Raw genomic sequence first — 24,731 nt, forward strand, 5'->3', positions numbered from 1 at the left:
AATAACCCTGGCTAATGCTTACAAACCATAGCTAACAAATCAACTTAGTTAACATTATTACAATATTCCAAAATATCAGTGTTACGTGAAAATAGTACAAAATAAGAAAAACATTTGAGTCCAGCTAATAGTCAAACATGTCTTCAAACCGTCCGTATTACCCTTCTAACCAGCAGTACCTAAACCTGCAATGGGTGAAAATGAGGGGGAATGAGCACAACTGCTAAGTGAATGGATACTATCTAACAGACCAAGCATAAGCAACTGAACAAGCAAGGAGTCACAACTATGTTAACGTCCTGAAACTAGCATACAACAACAACTGACAATATGAGGATCAGCGGCTTGTACGAGCACACTAATTAGCTGATCAGGCTATAGTCTACCGATAGTCCATTTTACTGACTCCACTGCATAATCGTCCAGACGCAACACATGCGTCCTTCTATGCTATACTGAACAATCATTAACATCGTGACCCGACCAGGCTACCACGGTCGACCTCACATCAACCCTACCTTGCCGTCGGTGGGTTCCCAACCTTGCCGCCTCGGTTGTTGTCCAACTAACAGTGCGCACATAAGATCACAGATAATCAGGCATGCAATCATCCTAACTAGCATGGCAATATCTAACTACACATGGTATTCATACATGGCATAAACATAAAAATAAAGAGTCTGAACAAGTAGCGTGTCAGCTACTTAATACTCTATCCGGAGATAGACACACTCACCGAATACCAGCAACTAGCTCAGATAATCTATCACTGAGCGGCTTCCTTATCCTTATCACCTGAACATAAGATAAATCAAGTTAGTTTCTGTTTGTTAACACAAAATAGCACAGTACAGAAATTCAGTCACAAAAGTGCCACTAAAAGGCCACCTAACACTTATGCATTTTGTAACGACTCGACTTTTTCGACTTGCTTTTGTGCTTTGTGCTTTCACAAAATTGCGTATATGTGCGTACTGAGCTAGTTTATGATCTGGGGATCTTATTTAATGATTAATTACTTTCATTAATACCTTACAACATGCTATTAAGTGTGTAATCACTTAACTTGATCCCCGAATGCTTTTACGACCGTTGGTGTCACTTGACGTTTGAAACGAGCTATGTACTTGGTTCACGTTTAACTTTGGTCATAATTAGAATATTATGACTACGTAGTACTAATTGTTATTTTATAATAACAATTACTTGGGTTTTTGGATGCTTAATTACGCTTAGTAATTTACTAGAACACACTAGTTAGTCTTGTTGGACTTTCTACCTTGTTGGACCTTAGTCCACCCTACACTAGCTAGTGGACTATTTAATTAGCCCAATTCTAATAAGTTAGTGACTCATAATAATGAAAGATAAATGCCCATTTATTAGAGGGAACATACTAGCATTTTTATTAAGCATTATCCTTAATGTTGCATGGGATCCTAACATAAGCACCAACTTTAGACAACCAAAAAGCAAAAGTTGGTCCCCCTTGTCCCCTCTCAAAGGCTACGGTTTTGGAGACTCCCCACCACCCTCATTTCCTATAAATACCAAGCTATTTCCTCACAATTCACACTTGCTCTCATTTACAAATTACACACACTTACTCTCTAATTCTCTCTCTAGTCTTTCTCACTCTAAAAAGTGTAAGTTTTAAATTTTCTTCTTCTTCTTTTCTTCTTCATAAAGTCAAAATCATCATCGTCATTTAATGGATCTAGCTTTTAGCTTTTGATCTTGTTATATCTTGTAGATTCAAAATTGGGTTTGAATCCTTCAAGAACATGAAAGATTCAAGCTTTCTAGCTTGGAATCTTCAATTACTTGTTAGATCTAGCTTGTGATTTCTTTGTTTTATTATAAAGATCAAAACTTGTATGTATGATCTTCATGTATCTTAAAGATCCAAGCTTTATGCTTCAAGATCTTCAAGAACACTAAAGATCCAAGCTTTCTAGCTTAGGGTTTCATTATTATGTTAAAGATCTTAGCTTTCTAGCTTATGGTCTCATTAATCTTGTAAAGATCCAAGCTTTATAGCTTAGGGTTTTCTTAATAATTGAGATCTAAGTTATTATTGTAGATCTCACTTACTTGGAACTTTTTTGTGTTTGTTGTGATGATAAAGATCAAGTCTTCATCATCATATATGATGGAGATGCATAAACTTGTGTAAAATGGACAAAGGTTGAAGCTTTATTGGATCTATGCAATAAAGAGGCAATCTTGATGTTCAAAACTTGTAGAATGATAGATTTTACTCTTTGTTGTGTATTGATGGTTTAACCTTGGTCAAAGTGATGCTAAAACATCAACGAGTTGTACACTTGAAGCTTACAAGCATCAAGGATGAGAACCGTGATAAGCATCAAGCACCAAGGACCTCACCGGAGCACTTGTTTGCTGATTTTCGGGGTCTGATCAGACTTCTGGGCTTCTGTAAAGTTGATTTTCAGATAGTTCGTTTTGAGTAGATGACTATTCGTTTAGGCCTTGACTTAATCTGATATACGGTTTAGGATTTATAGCCTTCCGAAAGTCACTACGCCTTTGTAACGTTGTGCTGAAATTTCTGACCTACTCGCACTTAAACCGTCGCCACGGTCAAACGAAGACGAGTTACATTCTCTAAATTGGTCAACGGTTGGAGGACTCACATACGGAGCCATGGCCACTAACTACGCGTCTTTTTGATTTGTATAGAGGTCGTAACAACTGTCCGAAGTCAGCCTTTTGTTTCGATCTCTATTATTGTTAAACTTACCTTAGTGTTGATGAGTGACGATGATAATGATGATGTTGATGATGACACTTAAACTTAATTTATTCACTTTTAAACTTTTGGGACGACGTACTGACCTAGTGACCTTTGACTTAGGTTGACGACCTTTTGGACCGACTTACTACCTGCATACGTTTCATACTGACTTTTACTGCTTATCCACTGTGAGTTATAGCTTTCCTTTTTACTTATACTATTTGTGGGACTGAGAATACATGCGCTTTTTATGTTTTACATACTAGACACGAGTACTTAAACTTTATATATTTGTGGGGTTATACAACGGCATAAACTTTCCCCTTAGCACGATAACGTTTAATCATTGGTTTTTGAACCGGTGAACGTGAATATTTGATATGGATCCATAGGGTTTGACAACCCCACTCGGGCTAGTCGCGCTAGTAGACAACGGGTGTTTAATACTTCGAGGACAAACGCACTCGCTAAGTGCACTTTTAGGGGGTGATATACATACGTTAATTCTAGTTACCGGGTGCCCAAGGTTAAGCATATACTTTATCATACTGATTCGAATTACTGATTTAAACTGCTTGTTGAAGCACTGAAATCTCGTGGTCTACATTACTGATTACAAACAAACTATAGCTCACCAACATTTGTGTTGACTTTTTAAGCATGTATTTCTCAGGTGCTTAGACGTTGTTGCTTCCGCTGTTAGATTTGCTGTTATAGTCTTGGTGTTATAGACTTGCTATTTCAGACTCGTTGTGTTAGATTTCCGCTGCATTACTTAGAGATGTATCAATCATGGAACTTTTCTTTTGCATTCGTAACTTACGTTATTTTTCAAACAATGTCTTTGTAACGACCTTTGGGTCACATACTTATGTTAACGCTTCTATTCATAAGAAGCACATTATCTTTTGTAAAATGCTATCTTTTTATGAATGCTAAACTGGTTTTCAAACAACATATAGTGTTTGACCTTCTAATGATCCTGTTGTTGATGAACCGTACACGATGGTTTTGTACAGGGCATCACATTTGGTATCAGAGCATTGGTTGTAGGGAATTAGGTTACATTAGTTAGTCTAGACCGGACCGAGTAGGATTCACTAATAGGACTAATCTACAACTTGCTCGTTTACTTGTTTCTGCGGAACCTGCTGCATGCTACTGTGTTATATTACTGCATGTTACTGCTTACTACTGCTGCATGTTACTGCTTACTTATACTGCCGTATGAACTTGCTGCATGCTACCGTTTCCTTTTACTGCTATGTAAACTCATTGTATGCTTTGCTTATTCTCGCTACTGCATGCTACTATCTGCTTTTGATTGCATGCTCAATACTGTTATTACTGCCATGCTATGTACTGCTGTAGATGACCTAGGCTACTGTAGTTACTATGCCTGATTACGTGCTTGATGCTCGTCTGCTTTTCGCTGTACCGACTTGGAGAACTTATCCTTCCCAGTTCAGATGTTTTTCTGAACTACTTTCCCACTCATCTAACCCTAAGAACTAGTAATGTAATTCACCTATTACTACTGTTCCACCGTTCCAGAGATCGAAACATTACTTCACGCAATCTAGAAGGAGTACCCCTCGGATTACACGCCCACTAAAGTTGATCCTCAGAGGAGAAGATATGTGAGGACTTGTCGGAGTAACCGCACCCAAAGCTCACCCTAATTAGCCACATACACCGTATGAACATTAGAAGGATGTTCAGTTTTTGCAAGTTGACTCGTATCCCGTATGCTTTCATGACCGTCACTTATCTCTTTCATTCTACACCACTACTCGACGATCTAACGACACTTCTGGACTTAGGTCCCTAATACTCTTAGGCATTGGAGAAGTCGGGAGAATATCTCCTTTCACAAGGTCATAGTGTCTTCAACTGATGCTCAGCCATACCCAAAGACTTGGGAACCGCCTCAAAATATATCGTATTACTACTTGCTACACGTACAACTCGAGGCGAGACCCAGCTTGAATTCCTAGAAAGGAACCTAACGACATTACCTGAACCCGGACATTTTGAAGAAAATTGCGGGACATTTAGGCAATGATGCATGATCTACGGAACCTACGCACCCACACCGAGAAACCGTGAGATTGATTATGTAGATTTTGTTTTGAGATAGCATAGATAAAGAGCCATTAGATGAAATTGAGTAGAACTTGAAGTGATTGATAATGCTAAAAACGAACATATATTTCATAGCATTATTCCTCAAGAAAGACAAGCTTTTAGTTGCAATTGTTCTATTTACAAGTGATATTCGTTTAAATAATAAAAGGTGAAGACAAAAGACAGATTCGACGAATTGAAGACGTAAACGACCAAAAAGCTCAAAAGTACAAAAGACAATCAAAGAGGTTCCAATTATTGATAAGAAACGTCTCGAAATTACAAGAGTACAAGATTCAAAATGCAAAGTACAAGATATTAAATTGTACGCAAGGACGTTCGAAAATCCGGAACCGGGACCAGAGTCAACTCTCAACGCTCGACGCAACGGACTAAAAATTACAAGTTAATTATATATATAAATATAATATAATATATAATTAATTATATTAATTATATATATATTATATTTATAAAATAAATCATCGACAAACAAAGAGCCAAAAGCTGGTGAGCTGTATTTACAAACTCCGCGACTCGCGGAGTTTGAAGGCAAAATGGGCCGCGAGTCGCGGAGACCCAAAGTTTGAAACTCCCTATAAAGCCAACCGAATTCTGATCATTTTTCATCATCAATATATCCATCTCTCTATCTATATCGTATATATTTATTTATATTTATATTTTAATTTTAATTTTAATCCTAATAATAAGGGTATGTTAGCGAATGTTGTAAGGTTGTAAGTCGAAATTCTGTCCGTGTAACGCTACGCTATTTTTAATAATTGTAAGTTATGTTCAACCTTTTTAATTTAATGTCTCGTAGCTAAGTTATTATTATGCTTATTTAATCCGAAGTAATCATGATGTTGGGCTAATTACTAAAATTGGGTAATTGGGCTTTGTACCATAATTGGGGTTTGGACAAAAGAACGACACTTGTGGAAATTAGACTATGGGCTATTAATGGGCTTTATATTTGTTTAACTAAACGATAGTTTGTTAATGTTAATATAAAGATTTACAATTGGGCGTCCCTATAAATTACCATATACACTCGATCGGACACGATGGGCGGGGTATTTATATGTACGAATAATCGTTCATTTAACCGGACATGGGAATGGATTAATAGCCACTAGAATAATTAAAACAGGGGTGAAATTATGTACAAGGACACTTGGTATAATTGATAACAAAATATTAAAACCTTGGATTACACTCAGTCGACATCCTGGTGTAATTATTAAACAAAGTATTAAAATCTTGTTACAGTTTAAGTCCCCAATTAGTTGGAATATTTAACTTCGGGTATAAGGATAATTTGACGAGGATACTCGCACTTTATATTTATGACTGATGGACTGTTATGGACAAAAACCAGACGGACATATTAAATAATCCAGGACAAAGGACAATTAACCCATGGGCATAAAACTAAAATCAACACGTCAACCATCATGATTACGGAAGTTTAAATAAGCATAATTATTTTATTTCATATTTAATTTCCTTTATTTTATATTTAATTGCACTTCTAATTATCGCATTTTTATTGTTATTGTATTTAATTGTACTTTTAATTATCGTACTTTTTAATTATCGCAAGTTTATTTTATCGCACTTTTATTATTCGCAATTTCATTATCGTTATTTACTTTACGCTTTAATTTAAGTCTTGTATTTATTTTTAATATTTTACATTTGGTTTTAACTGCGACTAAAGTTTTAAAATCGACAAACCGGTCATTAAATGGTAAAAATCCCCCTTTATAATAATAATATTACTTATATATATATATATATATTTGTATTTTTATAAAAGTAAACTAATATAGCGTTAAGCTTTGTTTAAAAAGATTCCCTGTGGAACGAACCGGACTTACTAAAAACTACACTACTGTACGATTAGGTACACTGCCTATAAGTGTTGTAGCAAGGTTTAAGTATATCCATTCTATAAATAAATAAATATCTTGTGTAAAATTGTATCGTATTTAATAGTATTTCCTGTAAAAATATAAGCTATTTTATACACCTCGCGAAACATCAAGTATTTTTGGTGCCGCTGCCGGGGAATCTCTTAAAAGCCGGAAGCGCAACGCTAATAATAAAAAAAAAAGAAGATTTTTAGTTTACTTTTATTAAAATTCGTTTTTATAAAAATACGTTTTAAATATTCGAAAATATAAAAAGAAAAACAAAAATATAAATATTTTTAGAAGTTTGATAAATATTTAAAGTTTTATAAAGTTTCTTTAGTTTGTAAAAATATAAGTTTTATTTAATTTATTTTATAAATATATTTATAAATATAAAAAAAAAGACCGAAAAAAAAAAATTTAATATATATAATTCTATTTTAAGATATTTTTAAAGTTATAAAGTAGTTCTATTTTTATTTAAGTTTTTAAATATAAGTTTTTATTATATAAATATTTTATAAACAGAAAATAAAAAAAAAATAACGTCAAGTTTTAAACTGTACCTGAGTTGAATTTTGGATCCCCGCGACTCGCGGAGTTTGATGCTTTGAATACCGCAAGTCTCGGAGCCGTCTAACACGGGCCACACAGAACCCTAATCTGCATTAAATACGGAGTATTATTAATTATTATTAATTAATTTGTAATTAGGGTTAAATATTTAATTAATTTAGTATTTAATTTAAGTTTTAATTAATTTATGTATTTAGTTTAATTAGTTTAATTAATTTGTAAAATTAATAGTTTTAATAAATAAATAATATAAAAATAATATTTTTATAAAAATTGTACTTTTTACAACTTTTTGTATATTTTTATATTTTGTCCCTTTTTAATCGTTTTAGCGTAATATTTGTATTTTTAGCTCATATTTAAGTTTTAAACTTAGTTTTTGCCATAGTTATTTTTACTTCTAGATTTTTAGGCTTTGCCGTAAAATCCCTTAAGTGCTTTTTCTTTAGACTAAGATTTAGGTACTCTAGAATTTTGCGACGCCTTTTTAAGTTTTAGTTTCTTTTTAAGTTATTTCCATTTGGGATTTAGTTTTTCCTGTAAGCTTTAATATTTTTAGACGACTTTTACCTATGTATCAATTATCATTCCAAATAGTAATTTCAATTTGCGATTATAATTTTAAGTTAGTTGTAGTAATAAGGTTAGGTTAGTCAAGTGTTTTTAAGTTTTATAAGTTTCTTTTATTTTTCCGTCACCTTTTATTTTTCAACCATTTTTCTTTTTCGACCTTTTTCGACGAACTCTTTTTCTTTCTTATTTCTCGCTATTCTAGTTTTAGGACATAGATTTTTATTCTACTTCTTATCTAAATTTATTAAAATTACGAAAATTTATTTTAAGTGGTTAAATTAATAGACATCAAAATTTTCTGGTTCGTAGTAATAGTTGGATTTGTACGTGGACCGGGTTATTGGAGCCAAACAGTACTCAATTATATTGAGACCAAACGAATCCTGCCCCTCTGCTGCATCTTTTGGCTATTCGAAACGTGGGCAAAATCAGAAAAGTCTATTGATTGGATAACTTATTATAATTTTTCTTTCCTTTTAAAAAACTAATAGGATATTCAGTGAATGCACCGAGCAAGACGTTCACCACCTTTTGTACGTTCACCACCTGTAACTAGATCAAGACATTTAGCAAATATTACTGCCGTTGATTTCTCTTTAGAATCGTCATCCAGTCGACCAAGTACTTCAGTTCAAATTTCCGATAATCCATTTTTTGAACCCGACCTCATAATTGAGAATCCGGAGAATATTCAGGAACGATTCGTAGATCCTGAACCACTAAACTTTCCTCCGGAACCACCAATCATTCAAACAGAGATTGTTGAGGAACGAACCATTAAATCAGAATCCTCTAGTGATTCCGATTCAACAAATTCAATTATGGAGAATCTGGAACCTTTAAGTATGGAAGACCGAATGAGAGCTAAACGCACTGGCCAAGGTCACGTAATTACTCATCCAGACATTAATGCGCCAGATTATGAAATCAAAGGACAAATTCTACACATGGTGACTAATCAATGCCAATTTAGTGGTGCACCGAAGGAAGATACAAATGAACATCTACGTACCTTTAATAGGATCTGCACACTATTTAAAATCCGAGAAGTGGAGGATGAACAGATATATCTCATGTTATTTCCCTGGACTTTAAAGGCAGAAGCCAAAGATTGGTTGGAATCGTTACCTGAAGGGGCGATTGAGACATGGGATGTTTTAGTTGAAAAATTTCTTAAACAATTCTTTCCTGCATCTAAAGCCGTAAGACTTCAAGCAGAAATTGTTACGTTCACACAGAAACCAAATGAAACTCTATATGAGGCATGGACAAGATATGGAAAGTTGTTAAGAGGATGTCCGCAATATGGTTTAGACACCTGTCAAATAGTACAAATATTCTACCAAGGATGCGACATCACTACAAGGAAAGACATAGATATAGCAGCTGGTGGTTCTATTATGAAGAAAACCGAAACTGATGCTTACAAAATTATTGATAACACTGCTTCCCACTCACATGAGTGGCACCAAGAAAAAGATATCATTAGATCATCTAAAGCAGCTAGAGCCGATTCTAGCCATGACTTAGATTCCATTTCTGCAAAGATAGATGCTGTCGAGAGACGAATGGAAAAGATGACTAAAGATATTCACTCAATACGAATTAGTTGTGAGCAGTGTGGAGGACCACATTTGACAAAAGATTGTCTCAGTATTGAATTAACAATGGAACAAAGAGAGAATATTTCATACATAAACCAAAGGCCTGGAAATAATTATCAGAATAATTATCAACCGCCAAGACCGATTTACAATCAAAACCAGAATTATAACCGAAATATTCCATACAACAACCAACAAGGTCCTAGCAATCAACAAGTATCCAATAATAATTACAATCAGTAAAGACCTAATTTTCAAAACAAACCACCACAACAAACTGATGATAAAAAGCCGAATTTAGAAGATATGATGAAAAGCTTCTATTCAAAATCTGGAACAAGAAGTAAGTAACCTAGCAAGGTTAATAGGTGAAAGAAAACCGGGAAGTCTACCTAGTGATACAAATGCTAACCCCCGGAATGAAACAGCTAAAGCCATTACCACAAGAAGTGGTACAACACTTAAACCACCTGAAATACCTGTAACTTCTAATGAAGCTATTCCTACTTCACAAGAACCACAACCTGATCAAGATAAGGAAAAAGAACCGGTAGTTGAAAAGGTTAATGAAGATAACACAGTTAAGGATAAACCTTATGTTAAACCATACCAACCACCACTTCCTTACCCGAGTAAAATGAAGAAAGAGAAACTTGAAGCCGAGCAATCCAAATTCTTGGATATGTTTAAACAGATAAATGTAAATCTTCCTTTCATTGATGTGATTTCAGGAATGCCTAGATATGCTAAATTTCTGAAAGATCTAATCTCAAATAGAAAGAAAATGGAAGAACTCTCAGCTGTTACTATGAATGCTAATTGTTCAGCAGTGCTGTTGAATAAGATACCAGAAAAACTATCTGATCCAGGAAGTTTCACAATTCCATGTTTTCTAGGTAGTCTTAGTTCAATAGAAGCATTAGCAGACTTAGGTGCTAGTATAAATCTAATGCCGTATTCACTATACGCTAAACTAGACCTTGGAGAATTGAAACCAACAAGAATAAGCATACAACTAACCGATAGATCAATAAAATATCCTAGAGGGATAATGGAGAACATGCTAGTTAAAGTTGGTACTTTAGTATTTCCAGTAGATTTTGTTGTTCTGGACATGGAAGAAGATTCTCAAGTTCCTCTCATATTAGGAAGACCATTCTTAAACACGGCTAAAGCAATGATAGACGTGTTCGGTAAGAAACTGACCCTAAGTATAGAGGATGAGAGTGTTACCTTTTCAGTTGATAGAGCAATGCAACAACCACAATCTGCAGATGATACATGTTATTATATTCAAACTATAGATGCACATGCAGAATTATTAGAAGAATTTCCAGAATTACAAGGAACAGGAGAATGTTCTTTAGGAGAAGGTAATGAACCAATTGATGAAGCTGAAATGTTAGCTACACTTATAGCTAATGGATATGAACCAACAACAGAAGAAATTCAAATGCTAAAAGAAGAAGACAGATATCGATACAAATCATCGATAGAAGAACCTCCGAAATTAGAGTTAAAGCCACTTACAAACCATTTGGAATACGCTTATTTACATGGTGAATCTGAATTACCTATAATAATATCATCTTCTCTTACTGAAAATGAGAAATCACAACTCATTTCTGTGTTGAAAGCCTATAAACCAGCCATTGCATGGAAGATTCATGATATTAAAGGAATAAGTCCTTCGTATTGCACACATAAAATCCTTATGGAAGAAGGTCATAAAACGTATGTGCAACGCCAACGAAGACTAAATCCTAATATGCAAGATGTAGTTAAAAAAGAAATTATTAAACTGCTAGATGCAGGTTTAATTTATCCAATTTCTGATAGTCCATGGGTAAGCCCAGTTCAATGCGTGCCTAAGAAGGGTAGCATGACTGTCATTACAAATGAGAAAAATGAGCTTATTCCTACTAAGACTGTAACAGGATGGCGTGTGTGTATTGATTATAGAAAATTAAATGACGCCACCAGAAAAGATCACTTTCCCTTACCTTTCATAGATCAAATGTTGGAAAGATTAGCCGGAAATAGTTACTATTGTTTTCTAGATGGATTTTCCGGATATTTTCAAATTCCAATAGCACCCGAAGACCAAGAGAAAACCACATTCACGTGCCCTTATGGTACTTTTGCTTACAAACGCATGCCATTTGGACTTTGCAACGCCCCTGCAACCTTTCAAAGGTGTATGATGGCGATTTTTCACGACATGATAAAAGAATGCATGGAAGTTTTCATGGATGACTTTTCAGTCTTCGGTGATACATTTGAATCATGTCTAGTTAATCTGGAACGAATGCTAATTAGATGCGAAAAATCAAATCTAGTTCTTAATTGGGAGAAATGCCATTTCATGGTTAAAGAAGGCATCGTTCTTGGACATAAAATTTCAAAAGAAGGAATTGAAGTGGATAGAGCTAAAGCAGATGTAATTGCTAAACTTCCACATCCCACCAATGTTAGAGGAGTTAGGAGTTTTCTAGGGCATGCCGGTTTTTACCGACGTTTCATAAAAGATTTTTCTAAAATTGCCACTCCTATGAATAAACTCCTAGAAAAGGATGCTCCATTCATCTTTTCAGATGAGTGTATCAAATCTTTTAATATTCTTAAAGAGAAACTCACTAATGCGCCGATCAAGATAACACCAAATTGGAATCTACCATTTGAACTAATGTGCGATGCAAGTGATTTTGCAATGGGAGCCGCTTTAGGATAAAGGATTGAAAAACGATTTCAACCTATATATTATGCTAGTAAGACGTTACAAGGAGCACAAACGAACTATACAACTACTGAAAAAGAACTCCTTGCTATTGTCTTTGCTTTTGACAAATTTCGATCATATCTCGTTCTAGCAAAAACGGTGGTCTATACCGACCATTCTGCTCTTAGATACCTATTTTCGAAACAAGATGCTAAACCAAGATTAATCCGTTGGATCTTACTCTTACAAGAGTTTGATATTGAAATCCGAGATAAAAGAGGAGCAGAAAATCTCGCCGCTGATCATCTTTCTCGTCTTGAAAATCCCGAATTAGAAGTTCTAAATGAATCGGCCATACAAGACAACTTTCCTGATGAATATCTATTGAAGATAGATTATAAAGAAATTTCATGGTTTGCAGACTATGCAAACTATTTAGTATGTGGATTCCTTGAAAAAGGATTATCGTACCAAAAACGAAAGAAATTCTTCAGTGATATAAAACACTATTTTTGGGAAGATCCACACCTGTTTAAAAGTTGTCCCGATGGAATAATACGCCGATGTGTATTTGGAGATGAAGCTAGTAAAATATTAAACCATTGTCACACAGGACCAACAGGAGGGCATTATGGGCCTCAACTAACAGCAAGAAAAGTTTATGATGCTGGATTCTATTGGCCTACAATTTACAAAGACGCACACCTTCTTTGCAAATCCTGTGATGCTTGTCAAAGGGCCGGAAAAATAAGTCAACGTGATGAAATGCCACAAAATAAGTATGTGAAGTATTTGACATTTGGGGTATTGACTTTATGGGTCCATTTCCAAAATCTCATAATAATCTATATATACTCGTAGCCATTGATTATGTATCTAAATGGGCGGAAGCACAAGCTCTCCCAACTAACGATGCACGAGTTGTAGTTAACTTTTTAAAACGTCTTTTTGCAAGGTTTGGAACACCGAAAGCTTTAATAAGTGATCGGGGTACTCATTTCTGTAATAATCAACTTGAGAAAGTTCTTAAAAGATATGGAGTAACTCATAAAATCTCCACCGCATATCATCCACAAACAAGTGGACAAGTTGAAAATACCAACCGAGCTTTAAAACGTATTCTAGAGAAAACCGTAGGATCAAATCCGAAGGAATGGTCCATTAAATTGGAGGATGCACTCTGGGCTTTTAGAACAGCCTACAAAACTCCAATTGGAACCACACCTTTTAGACTTGTTTATGGAAAAGCATGTCATCTTCCTGTAGAAATTGAACACAAAGCATTTTGGGCTTTGAAGACATGTAATCTTGATTTACATGAAGCTGGACGTCTACGATTAAGTCAACTAAACGAATTAGAAGAATTAAGACATGAAGCATACGAAAATTCGTTAATTTATAAAGAAAGAACGAAGAAATGGCATGATAAAAGAATCAGAAGTTCAAAAGAATTTAAAGAAGGAGACAGAGTTCTTCTTTTCAATTCACGATTCAAGCTATTTCCTGGAAAATTGAAATCAAGATGGTCTGGACCATTCATAGTCAAAAGAGTTTTCCCATACGGAACAGTAGAATTGATAAATTCAAATGGGATTGAATTTGAAGTTAATGGTCACAGAGTTAAACACTACATAGATAGTCCGATGGAAGTCGACAACGAAGTTAATCACAATTTCGACACCACAGCTAACTAAGTGTGGGGAGAATCAAGTCTTTAAAGGATAATATATATTTCTGTTAGAGTTAGATTGTCTGTTTTCGTGTAGTTCTCGAAAATGGAACCCGAATGGTCTTTCCCTAGCAGACCCTAAAGAACTAGTCTTCTCCCCCCATTCTGAATTTTTATTTTTTTTAGGTTTTTACAAAATGAAGACTGCCTGTGAATTAAACCATGGTCTAATGCTACACGCTTTGATCACTAAACGTAATAATGACATACTACCGAGTGAAATAGTATCAGTAATCAGAGAAAGAATGGACGGAGTTAGAAAAGAATCTAGATGCGAAGATAATAAGTTACAATTTGGTAAAGGAAAATCAAAATCCGCAGCAAAAAGAAGAGCACGACACCTAAAAAGATGTCACAAATGCGGAAAATGGTCACATGGAGGTAAATGTTCAAATAATCAAACCTATTCAAATACCGAATTTGTTACTTTATGCAGAGACGGACCGTTCATATGTTTAGAAGAAAAGACACTGAATGCTCGAGGTTACGCCTATGTAGCTATGGAAAACCAATTAAACCGACTATCTTATGAATGGGATAGATCATATAACTAAGAAATCTATTTCACAGGTAAGTCTGTACAGTTTTTATTTTTTTATTTTTTTTAACCTTTTGATAATAAACGCTAATTTGTTCGCTAAAAAGTATTAAATTGGTATTGAATAAAATTAGGTTTGGCGACCGAAATTTATTTTTAAGGTATAAATACATCACTGCGAAATTTAACGTTTATTCTTAAGGTATAAATATCTTTAAACAATCAACCCAAAATATTTCAAAAATTCGTCATGAGTTAAATTAGGTCTTGGAATCGAAATTACTTTACCGAAAAGAGGGGCGCATATTTTTGATAATATTTGATTGATTAAAGTGGGATAAAAAGCCAAAAAGATTTTTAATTTTATTTTTACCATGTTTTTAAAATTAATATATAAATCTTAAATTAATATTGTAAACTTTGTAAAATCAATATATTTAAAATTGTAAATATTTGAAAAATTAATATAAGTTTGGTGTGAATTTTTAATTTAAAAAAAAATATGAATTTTTAATTTTATGCATTTCAATTTTTAAGTTTGGTGTGAATTTTTAATATTAATTTTGAATTTTATATTTAAATTGTGTGAATTTAAAAACAAAAATTTACTTTATCTCATTAAGTTAAAAATATGATTTTTAAAATTCGTCGTAAGTTGAAGACTAGGTCTTTGAACCGAAATTGCTTTACCCGAGGGAGGGACGAGAACTTTTATTATCATTATTTTTAATCTTATTGAATTAAAGTATGCCAAAAATATTAAAAAACCCAAAAATCTTAGCTTTTAAAACAATCGCTACAAAAAGACAAATTTTAAAATTTTGTCGAGGGACGGACTAGGACATCGATCCGAAACGACCTCGTCCTAAATAACAAGGGAAACAAAATTTTAAAATTAATTACTTAATTGTTTTAATTAATATAAGATGTTAAAAAAAAAAAAAAAAGCAAACTCCGCTACACGCGGAGTTTGAAAGGTAAATTCACCGCGAGTCGCGGGAGGACCGAAATACAGAAAAAAAATAAAACGCAAAGAACTGCTCAGACAACACACACAACTCAAACATACAGCGAAATAACTGCGAAAAAAACCCGCAAAAACACCCCCAAAATCACAATTTTTAACCGTTAATCATCAAATCTTTTACTAAAATCATGTTGAGAAGGATGCTATCAAGGAATTACTCAAGAAAAACGGTAAATTTCTACACCTAAACACCATTTAATCCGAAAATTAGTGTTCTTGAGCAATTTTTTCCCCAATTCGATTTTGATGCTTTTTAGTGTAATTATGCTTAAATTGTTTATGTATTATGCTTGTATAACCTAGATTGATGCTATTTAACATGATTAGAAGCCTTAAACTTCAAATTTTGAGTAATCTAGGGTTTGTGTTCTTGAGCAAATTTGGGGCTTTTTGATATAAACAGGTTATGGCCAATTTTTGTCATGAATTGTTGCTAAATTAAGTAGTGTAACATGTTTAGGTAGTTAAATGATCCAAACTTTGAGCCTAAACATGATTTTGAGAATTAAAGTGGACTTTTTCAAGTCTAAAATTCATGAACTTGATTTTTGAGAGATAATGCCATTTGAAACTTGTTTAATTGCTAGTAATGATTATTTTGACACGTTATTTGAGTTGAATACTTATGAACTTGGCGAACATTTTCGTATATGCTTATTTGAAAAAGTGTAGATTTGATAAAAATATGAAAATGAGCTTAAGTTTGATATAAATTGATCATGTCATTGTAATTATTTTGATTGATGATTTTGCTGACACTAATGCATATTTGGATGCACAAAAATTGTGTTTGATGTGTTTTGCAGACTGAAAGGGGTGAATCTTCATCCCAAGCTCGCAATGCTCCTGCTGAGAATGCGGAACAACAGGAGGTGGATAACTACTACAAGCAAGATATACCTCATCCAGTCATGACATTTTCTGATATGCACTTGGAAGATTTGCACCCGAACCTGAGATTTGACAGACTTTGGATAGATTATCCAAAATATCAAAGGGGTTTGCATACTCTTCATTCTAAAGTTGTTGAGGTACCGAGGGTCATAGAATGGGGACCATTAGAAGCTGTAGAATTGGCCGGGCCAATTAGGGAATTACTTGTATAGAGGTATGGTAATTCTACTTTTAACGACTGGGTACGTTTATTCACCATGCGTAGACCTGTATATAAAGTATGGTGTGAAGAATTGTTGTGTAGTATAGAATTAAACGATCGGGTAGCTAGTTTAACCGATCGATCTTTTATTAGATTTTTGTTAAGAGGTTCGATGTGCCACATGTCTTTACTAGACATGGCTCAGGCTTTACGTATATATACGCCTGAGGAGTTAGCATCTGCCGATTGTAGAGGGTTGATACTAAATGGTAGAAAGATAGATGAAAATTTTGATACACATGGTGTATGGAGTTAAATGACAAGCCATCACCGATTCAAAGGGGGAAATTACTCTTATTTGGATATAGATAGAGCTGAATTAAGAGTAATTCATAGGTTTTTAGCTAATTCGATTACACAAAGAGGTAAGAACAAGGAAAAGGTAAATGAACAGGATTTGTTTTACCATATGTGTATTCGAGACCCACAAAGCACTGTAAGTATACCTTATTGTGTGGGTTATTATTTATCAGCTATGGTTAGGGGGATGAGACCGCATAGCATAATAGGAGGTGGTATTTTTATTACTTTGATTGCTGAATATCTCGGTGTGGATATAAGTCAGGGGGGATTATTAGTCGAAGAACCAGAACCCCGCGATACTATAGGTTTAAATGTATACCATGGTGCGAAAGTTTTGAAGAGGCGAAATAACACCGCAGTACAATACCATGGTAGACATCCACAGGTTGAGAGAAACCAACAGCAATGTAATGTAGGAGGGGGAAATGAAATGCAAGAAATGCAAAGGTTTATAGCTTCACAGGAGTACGAAAATGCTAGACAGAGAGCATTTGAAGATTGGCAAGCTCATCAAAACCAAATCATAGCTCATTGCCAACATATAGGTAGAAACTATATTCCTACACCAAAACCCATATTCCCTCCCTGGTCTATAGAGATGCAACCACCGTATCCTACGTATAACCCTGCCGAAGCATTCTATAGCACCTATGGTTATGTTTGGAACCCCTATTGGTACCAGTATCATCCATAGTCTACTTAGTTTTATTTATTTTATAATTTGTAATATTGATACGTTTAATACTTATGTTAATATTGTAATAGTTTTTATAATTTTCTAACTTTTATTCTTAGATTTTAATAATTTTTGAATGTGGGGTAATATACCAAACTTCAAAATTATGTATATATGTTTGCAGTTTATCTTATGTACACAACAGGGTAAAACAACGCATTTTCAAAGACTGGCATTAAGTTCAGCAAAAGCAACTAATTTTGACGACAAGATGCAAAATATATGTGAAATAACAACAAGACGGAATGAACAAATGATGTGCACCATTTATCATTCAGCAAACAAACGCCAATATGTTTGGAAAATTTGGTAAAATTTAATCATTTTCACACAAATCACCCTCAATAATTTAAATTGTTACTGATTTCTTGCAAATGAGGGCATTGCATGATCTTAAGTGTGGGAAGGGGTTAAATTCTTTCGGATTTTTAAAATTTTTACTTTATACACTTGGTTACCATTAGAAATACTAGTAAAGTAGTAGTTGTATTAGAATCTAGTGCTCTCTGATAATAAAGAACAGCCCTAGTCTTATATACTGACTACCCAATTCTAGTAAAATTTTTCAAAATTTTCAATTAAATGAACTCAAAATCATGTTTATACATATTTATGAACGATAAAACTAGGTTTTAACACCGAAATTATTGTAACCTCGGAAAGGACATAAATTGAGAAACAAACCAAAATGTTAAAATTCATTTAAAATGGAATAGAGGACGATAAAAAGGAAAATAAAAGCCAAGTGTGGGAAAATTTACCAAGTTATCTTAAACATATGTCACATATTTTTGTACAAATAACTGAAAATACTTTTGCTTTGGACTAAACTAAACTGTTTTTGAAAGGACCCGTTCATATACATTATAAACGATTCACAATAGTTGATTACATTGCGAGGTATTTGACCTCTATATGATACATTTTACAAACATTGCATTCGTTTTTAAAAGACAAACTTTCTTTACATCGAAAATTGACAGGCATGCATACCATTTCATAATATCCACTATCCAACTATAAATTGATTTAATAATAATCTTTGATGAATTCAATGACTTGAATGCAACGTTCTTAGAAATATGCTATGAAAGACTCCAAGTAATATCTTTAAAATGAGCAAATGCATAGCGGAAGATTTCTTTAACACCTGAGAATAAACATGCTTTAAAGTGTCAACCAAAAGGTTGGTGAGTTCATTAGTTTATCATAATCATTTATTTCTATCATTTTAATAGACCACAAGAATTTCATTTCCAGTTCTCATAAATATATGTCCCATGCATAGAGACAAAAATAATCATTCATATGGTGAACACCTGGTAACCGACATTAACTAGATACATATAAGAATATCCCCTATCATTCCGGGATCCTCCTTCGGACATGATATAAATTTCGAAGTACTAAAGCATCCGGTACTTTGGATGGGGTTTGTTAGGCCCAATAGATCTATCTTTAGGATTCGCGTCAATTAGGGTGTCTGTTCCCTAATTCTTAGATTACCAGACTTTAATAAAAAGGGGCATATTCGATTTCGATAATTCAACCATAGAATGTAGTTTCAATTACTTGTGTCTATTTCGTCAAACATTTATAAAAATTGCGCATGTATTCTCAGCCCAAAAATATAAAGGGTAAAAAGGCAAATGAAACTCACCATACTGTATTTCGTAGTAAAAATACATATAACGTCATTGAACAAGTGCAAGGTTGGCCTCGGATTCACGAACCTAAATTAATTATATATATTTATGTGTTGGTCAATATTTGTCTAACAAATTAGGTCAAGTCATAGTGTACCACAATCCTAATGCTCGAGACTAATATGCAAAAGTCAACAAAAGTAAATTTGACTCAAAATAATTTTCAAAAATCTATACATGATTAATATATAGTTTAAATATCGTCGTTTTATATTTTTAAATATTTTTAAAAGATTTATTAGAGTAAATAATATAATTTATTTATTAATAAATAAAATTTTATATTCTATTTATATAATAAAATATACTTTTATATATATTAAGTAATAAAATTTATAGGGTTCATTTAATATTATAAAGATAATATGATAGGTATTATTAAAGTAAGTTATTACACGTAGTAAAATATGTTTGTATCAAATATTTATTTGATAAAATAATATCTATAATGATAGTAAGTAAAAGTTGTATTATTTTGTAATAATAATTATAATTATAAAATATCAGTATTTATAATTACTAAGATGACATTATGATAAAACGATAATTCTAATTATGATAAATTTAATATTTGCAATAATTTTTAATATTATCTTTAAAATAATAATTCTATTTAAAATAATAATAATAATGATATTTTATAGTAACAATGACATTTCTATTAAAATGATAATTTTTGTTAAAATGATAGTTTTAATACTAACGATAATTTTAATAATAATAGTAATGATAAAAATAATAAGAACGATAATTTTATCTAAATCAATATCTTATAATATTTTAATTTCATCATGATACTCTTACCCATTATTTCCTAATCGTTTCGTTTAATAACTTTTAATCATCTTTTATATCGTGTTCGTAATAATGATAATAATAGTAATCAAAATAATTAGGTGTTACAAATATTTTTTTTAATTACACTAATATTAATAATGATAGTTACTATAACATTATTAACGATAATACTAATAATTATCTTAATGATAATATAATAATAATAATAATAATAATAATAACAATAACAATAACTATTTTTAAATAATGATATATATATTAATAATGATAATAATAATAATAATAATACCAATAATAATAATAATAATAATAATAATAATAATAATAATAATAATAATTGGATAATAATAATAATACTAATTATAACTTTAACGATAATAACGATAGTAATAATAAAAAAATAACAATTTTTAATGATAAATCCTTTTATTGATAAAGATAATAATAATAATAATAATAAGATAAAACTAGAACGACGATAATAACGACGATAATAATAATCATTTTTAATAATAATACAAAAATTCGATGGACTATAACTTCAAATTCGTTCATCGAAATCATTCGATATCTAAATGAAAAGTTCTTAATTTTTTGCTAGCTTTCCAACGACATGCATATCTTATACCTTATCTCAGTCGCATATATAACTAATTCAGGATTCAACATAACCTAACTAAAGGCAATATCGAAAGTACAAACATGCATAATCCTATATACTCGAGCACTAGTCAGGGATACACTATTAGTATGTAAAAGTTAAATTATGAGTACTCACGTATCAATATTGAGATCCAATATTGCAGGAAAGATACGTAGACGCAACGGAGATGATAAACACTATATTGACCTCACGAGCATACCCATGAACCATACCCAATCACCTCCATAGCTATAACCCATAATTTCCTTAATCCAATCCCACTCGAAAAACAATTTCGAAATCACTCGGACAGCACTCTGACGTAATATTTTATGTATACTAATAATATCTTGAAATAATACGGAGTAAATATATATATGTAAATCGATTGAGAGAGTTTAGAGAAAAATATTTTCAAGTTTCTATGAAATAATGAAACCTATTAAATTCTATTTATAATAGATTTTTGAATTATTAAAGTAAATTATTAAAGTATGAATTATTAAAGTGAATTATTAAAGTATGAATTATTAAAGTGAATTATTAAAGTATTAAAGTATGAATTATTAAAGTGAATTATTAAAATATGAATTATTAAAGTGAATTATTAAAGTATGAATTATTAAAGTGAATTATTAAAGTTAAAGTAAAGTAAAAATAAAGTAAAGGTAAAGTTTAAGTATAGTAAAAGTATAAAACTATGTACGTATAATACGCGTATAAATATATATAATATTAATTTAAATCATTATATATATTTAATAAAATAGAATATAAATATCGTTATCTTTATCATACTGGTTAAGTAATGAGTTGTCAAAAGTGGTTCTAGATATTTATAAAAGTTATATACGTTTTAATAATAAAGTTCTTTTTAAACTGAAAACGTTTTTGTACGTTTGAAACTAAATCAAATAAATATAATAATTTTGTTTTCCAAAACCAAATATATTTTTAAGAATCATTTTGTTTAAAGGTTAAAATAATGAAAATCGTTATATCATAAAATGTTTTAGAAAAGTAGAATCATATATATTCATAATAGGTTTCAAGTTTTTAAATTACAGTTTGTTGGTGAAGCATGGGATAAAGCTCAAAGGTTAAATAAACGTATGAAATCATCTTAATGAAAAATATCGAGTTACTTAACTTGTCGATATCCAACATCTAAGTTATTTACACTTCACGTTCTTACTTATAAATCACTTTACCATTTTCCGAATGTTGTCAAAAAGAATAGATTTCTTAAATCACAGTGGACCTCATAACATAGACCCGTAATCATATCATAATGTATCTGATAAATCAATCATTTGATATTATCTTCTAATTTCATCGATAAACATATTGAAACAAATACGTTCATGTAAAGTATTATACGTTTAATACTTTATTAATATTCTCAAGTTATAATATATATATACATATATACATATATATACATATTTATTTATATATAACGGTTCGTGAATCGTCGGAATTTGGTCGAGGTTATAATGAATGTATGAACACAATTTAAAATTCTTGAGATTTAACTTAACAAACTTTGCTTATCGTGTCGGAATAATATAAAGATAAAGTTTAAATTTGGCTGGAAATTTTCGGGTTGTCACAGTACCTACCCGTTAAAGAAATTTCGTCCCGAAATTTGAGTGGAAAGGTCGTGAATGATAATAAGTATGTTTTCATGATGTATACAGGCTGTAAATTAGAGTTTTATCATCAGCGAATAATTTGGATAAACAATCCGTTTATATGAAGAGTACGAATGAAGCTAACATAGAAGAGTGAAATGAGTAAGTGTAGATTCATCTTATCATTTGACGTAGATATGATTGATTTCCAGATTTCAAGGGATTTAAAAAAAAATCTTTGTAATAAGATTTGATTCTCCGGTAACAAAAGGAATTAGGATCCGCTTTAAATGCGATCGTCCATTTTAATTGTTCTGTCGGAGATTTTCTTATAAATTCACCTCCTTCATTTTCTTACAACTCACACCTTCTGTTGATGCATTTTATGCAAGTCCCTAGACATCTACCCATGTCCATTGCAGGTACAACAGTTTACAGGCCACCATGATCGTTTGTTATTGTCTTATCCGTGTTTGTATGTGGTTACAGCAACTGCAGGAACGAGATTTGGATGTTTGACTATGTTAGACTTAGTCAGACGTCCGAGTGAAGCCTCACTCGTACGGCTGACAGGCTCATACGCACGGTTGATGCTGAACTAAGTCACAATTACAACCTAAATGAGAAGACACGAGTGAGTAATCACCCGTACGGCTGATGAAGCCAACTCGTATGTGTGATGGATGAATCGTACGGGTGAGTCAACAGCAGGGGTATATAAAGTCTTATGTTCTTCACTTTAGGTTAAGCCTCTCATTTATTACACACACTCAGATCTGGTGAGCTCCTCCGATTCTCTCTCAACCCAAATCACCCAGGTGGTGAATAATAGCTCTAGGTGTTGATCTAATCACACTTGATTTAGTTGTGGTATGACTAAATTAATCCCAAAAGGCTTAACCTATTCACTAGAGGGTTTGATTCACTTATTCCGTCATTGTGTGAGTTAAATCTGTTGATTTCTAAGTTCCTAGTCATGTTTCATCACCTTCTATTCTTTCCCCCTCAACTCATATTTTAAAGTATTCATCAATATGCTCCATCCAGTTCTGATTCTCGATATACTTATAACTTTCATATCGGTCATTCTTCTTTTTCATCTACCGCCGGAAGAATCTATTTACTTCTACTATACTCTTGGGTTTATAGTGTTTCTAGTTCTCCCGTGTCTTTATATTGCTATATGCATCGATATATATGGTTTATAATTTTTGGTTTGTCGTTGGGCTTTATATCTTCCCTTATATTTCAAAGTCTCTGTTTCTATCTTCTATAATCATTGTCATCCACAGTTAATGCTCTCTTTTATTTGCTGCAATTTATACCCTAATTTCTATTTCGGAGTTTTTTCCTTTCGTTTCTTCTTCTTGCGATTAAGCACCGTTTGTAATGGTCCAGAATTCACAGATATGAATTTCGGAATGAACATTGTTAATGTTCTAGGAAGGAAATTGTGATGGCACGATCTTGACTTGTCAAATTACTAGAATACCTTGGAAAAGGCCGAATCATCAAGAAATATTTTTTTGATATTTTAGAGGTTAAATAGAATACAAGATTCGTATTACATGGAACATGATGATGTTATGATCTGTGAATCATCACGTTCCATTTAGAAACTCGGCATGAATTACTGTAATATAATCACGTTGATCAAGTGTCATTATATTATACTAACTCTTGCTTCAGTTTCCAACACTACTTCAAAAACATTCATATTTTAAACTCAAAGGTTTACAGAGTATAGGAACTAAACAGTTTCCTTTTTGATGTAATACAGATAGCGCAAAGAGATAAATGATTCCAGATAAGAATAGTTATGGAAATATCTTCAGAAATATGGAGGATATTTATAATGAAAGATACGATGATATCTTAGAATTTCTAATATCAAAGGATGATGAAGAATATTGTCTGTAAGGGTTTAGTGTTAGGATCAAGGTATTCGTTAATGACTTTAGCAGACACTGAATCATTTGGATTCTTTGAAGGCAGGTTCAGTCTTTATGATTTGTCCACAGCCTCCTTCATACTTTGCTCAATCCGTTTTCTAATTCCAAAACTTCTCTATTTCCGAGCTTTGTTAATACACTAATCTTTATCATCAAACTTTTTACTGCTAAGGTCGTTTATAGTTTTTGTTGCTTCATCAGCATTTCGAGAACTAGTTCGCGGTTCAGAG

This window comes from Rutidosis leptorrhynchoides, chromosome 8 (assembly GCF_046630445.1).
Source record: "Rutidosis leptorrhynchoides isolate AG116_Rl617_1_P2 chromosome 8, CSIRO_AGI_Rlap_v1, whole genome shotgun sequence".
Classification (NCBI taxonomy): Eukaryota; Viridiplantae; Streptophyta; class Magnoliopsida; order Asterales; family Asteraceae; genus Rutidosis; species Rutidosis leptorrhynchoides.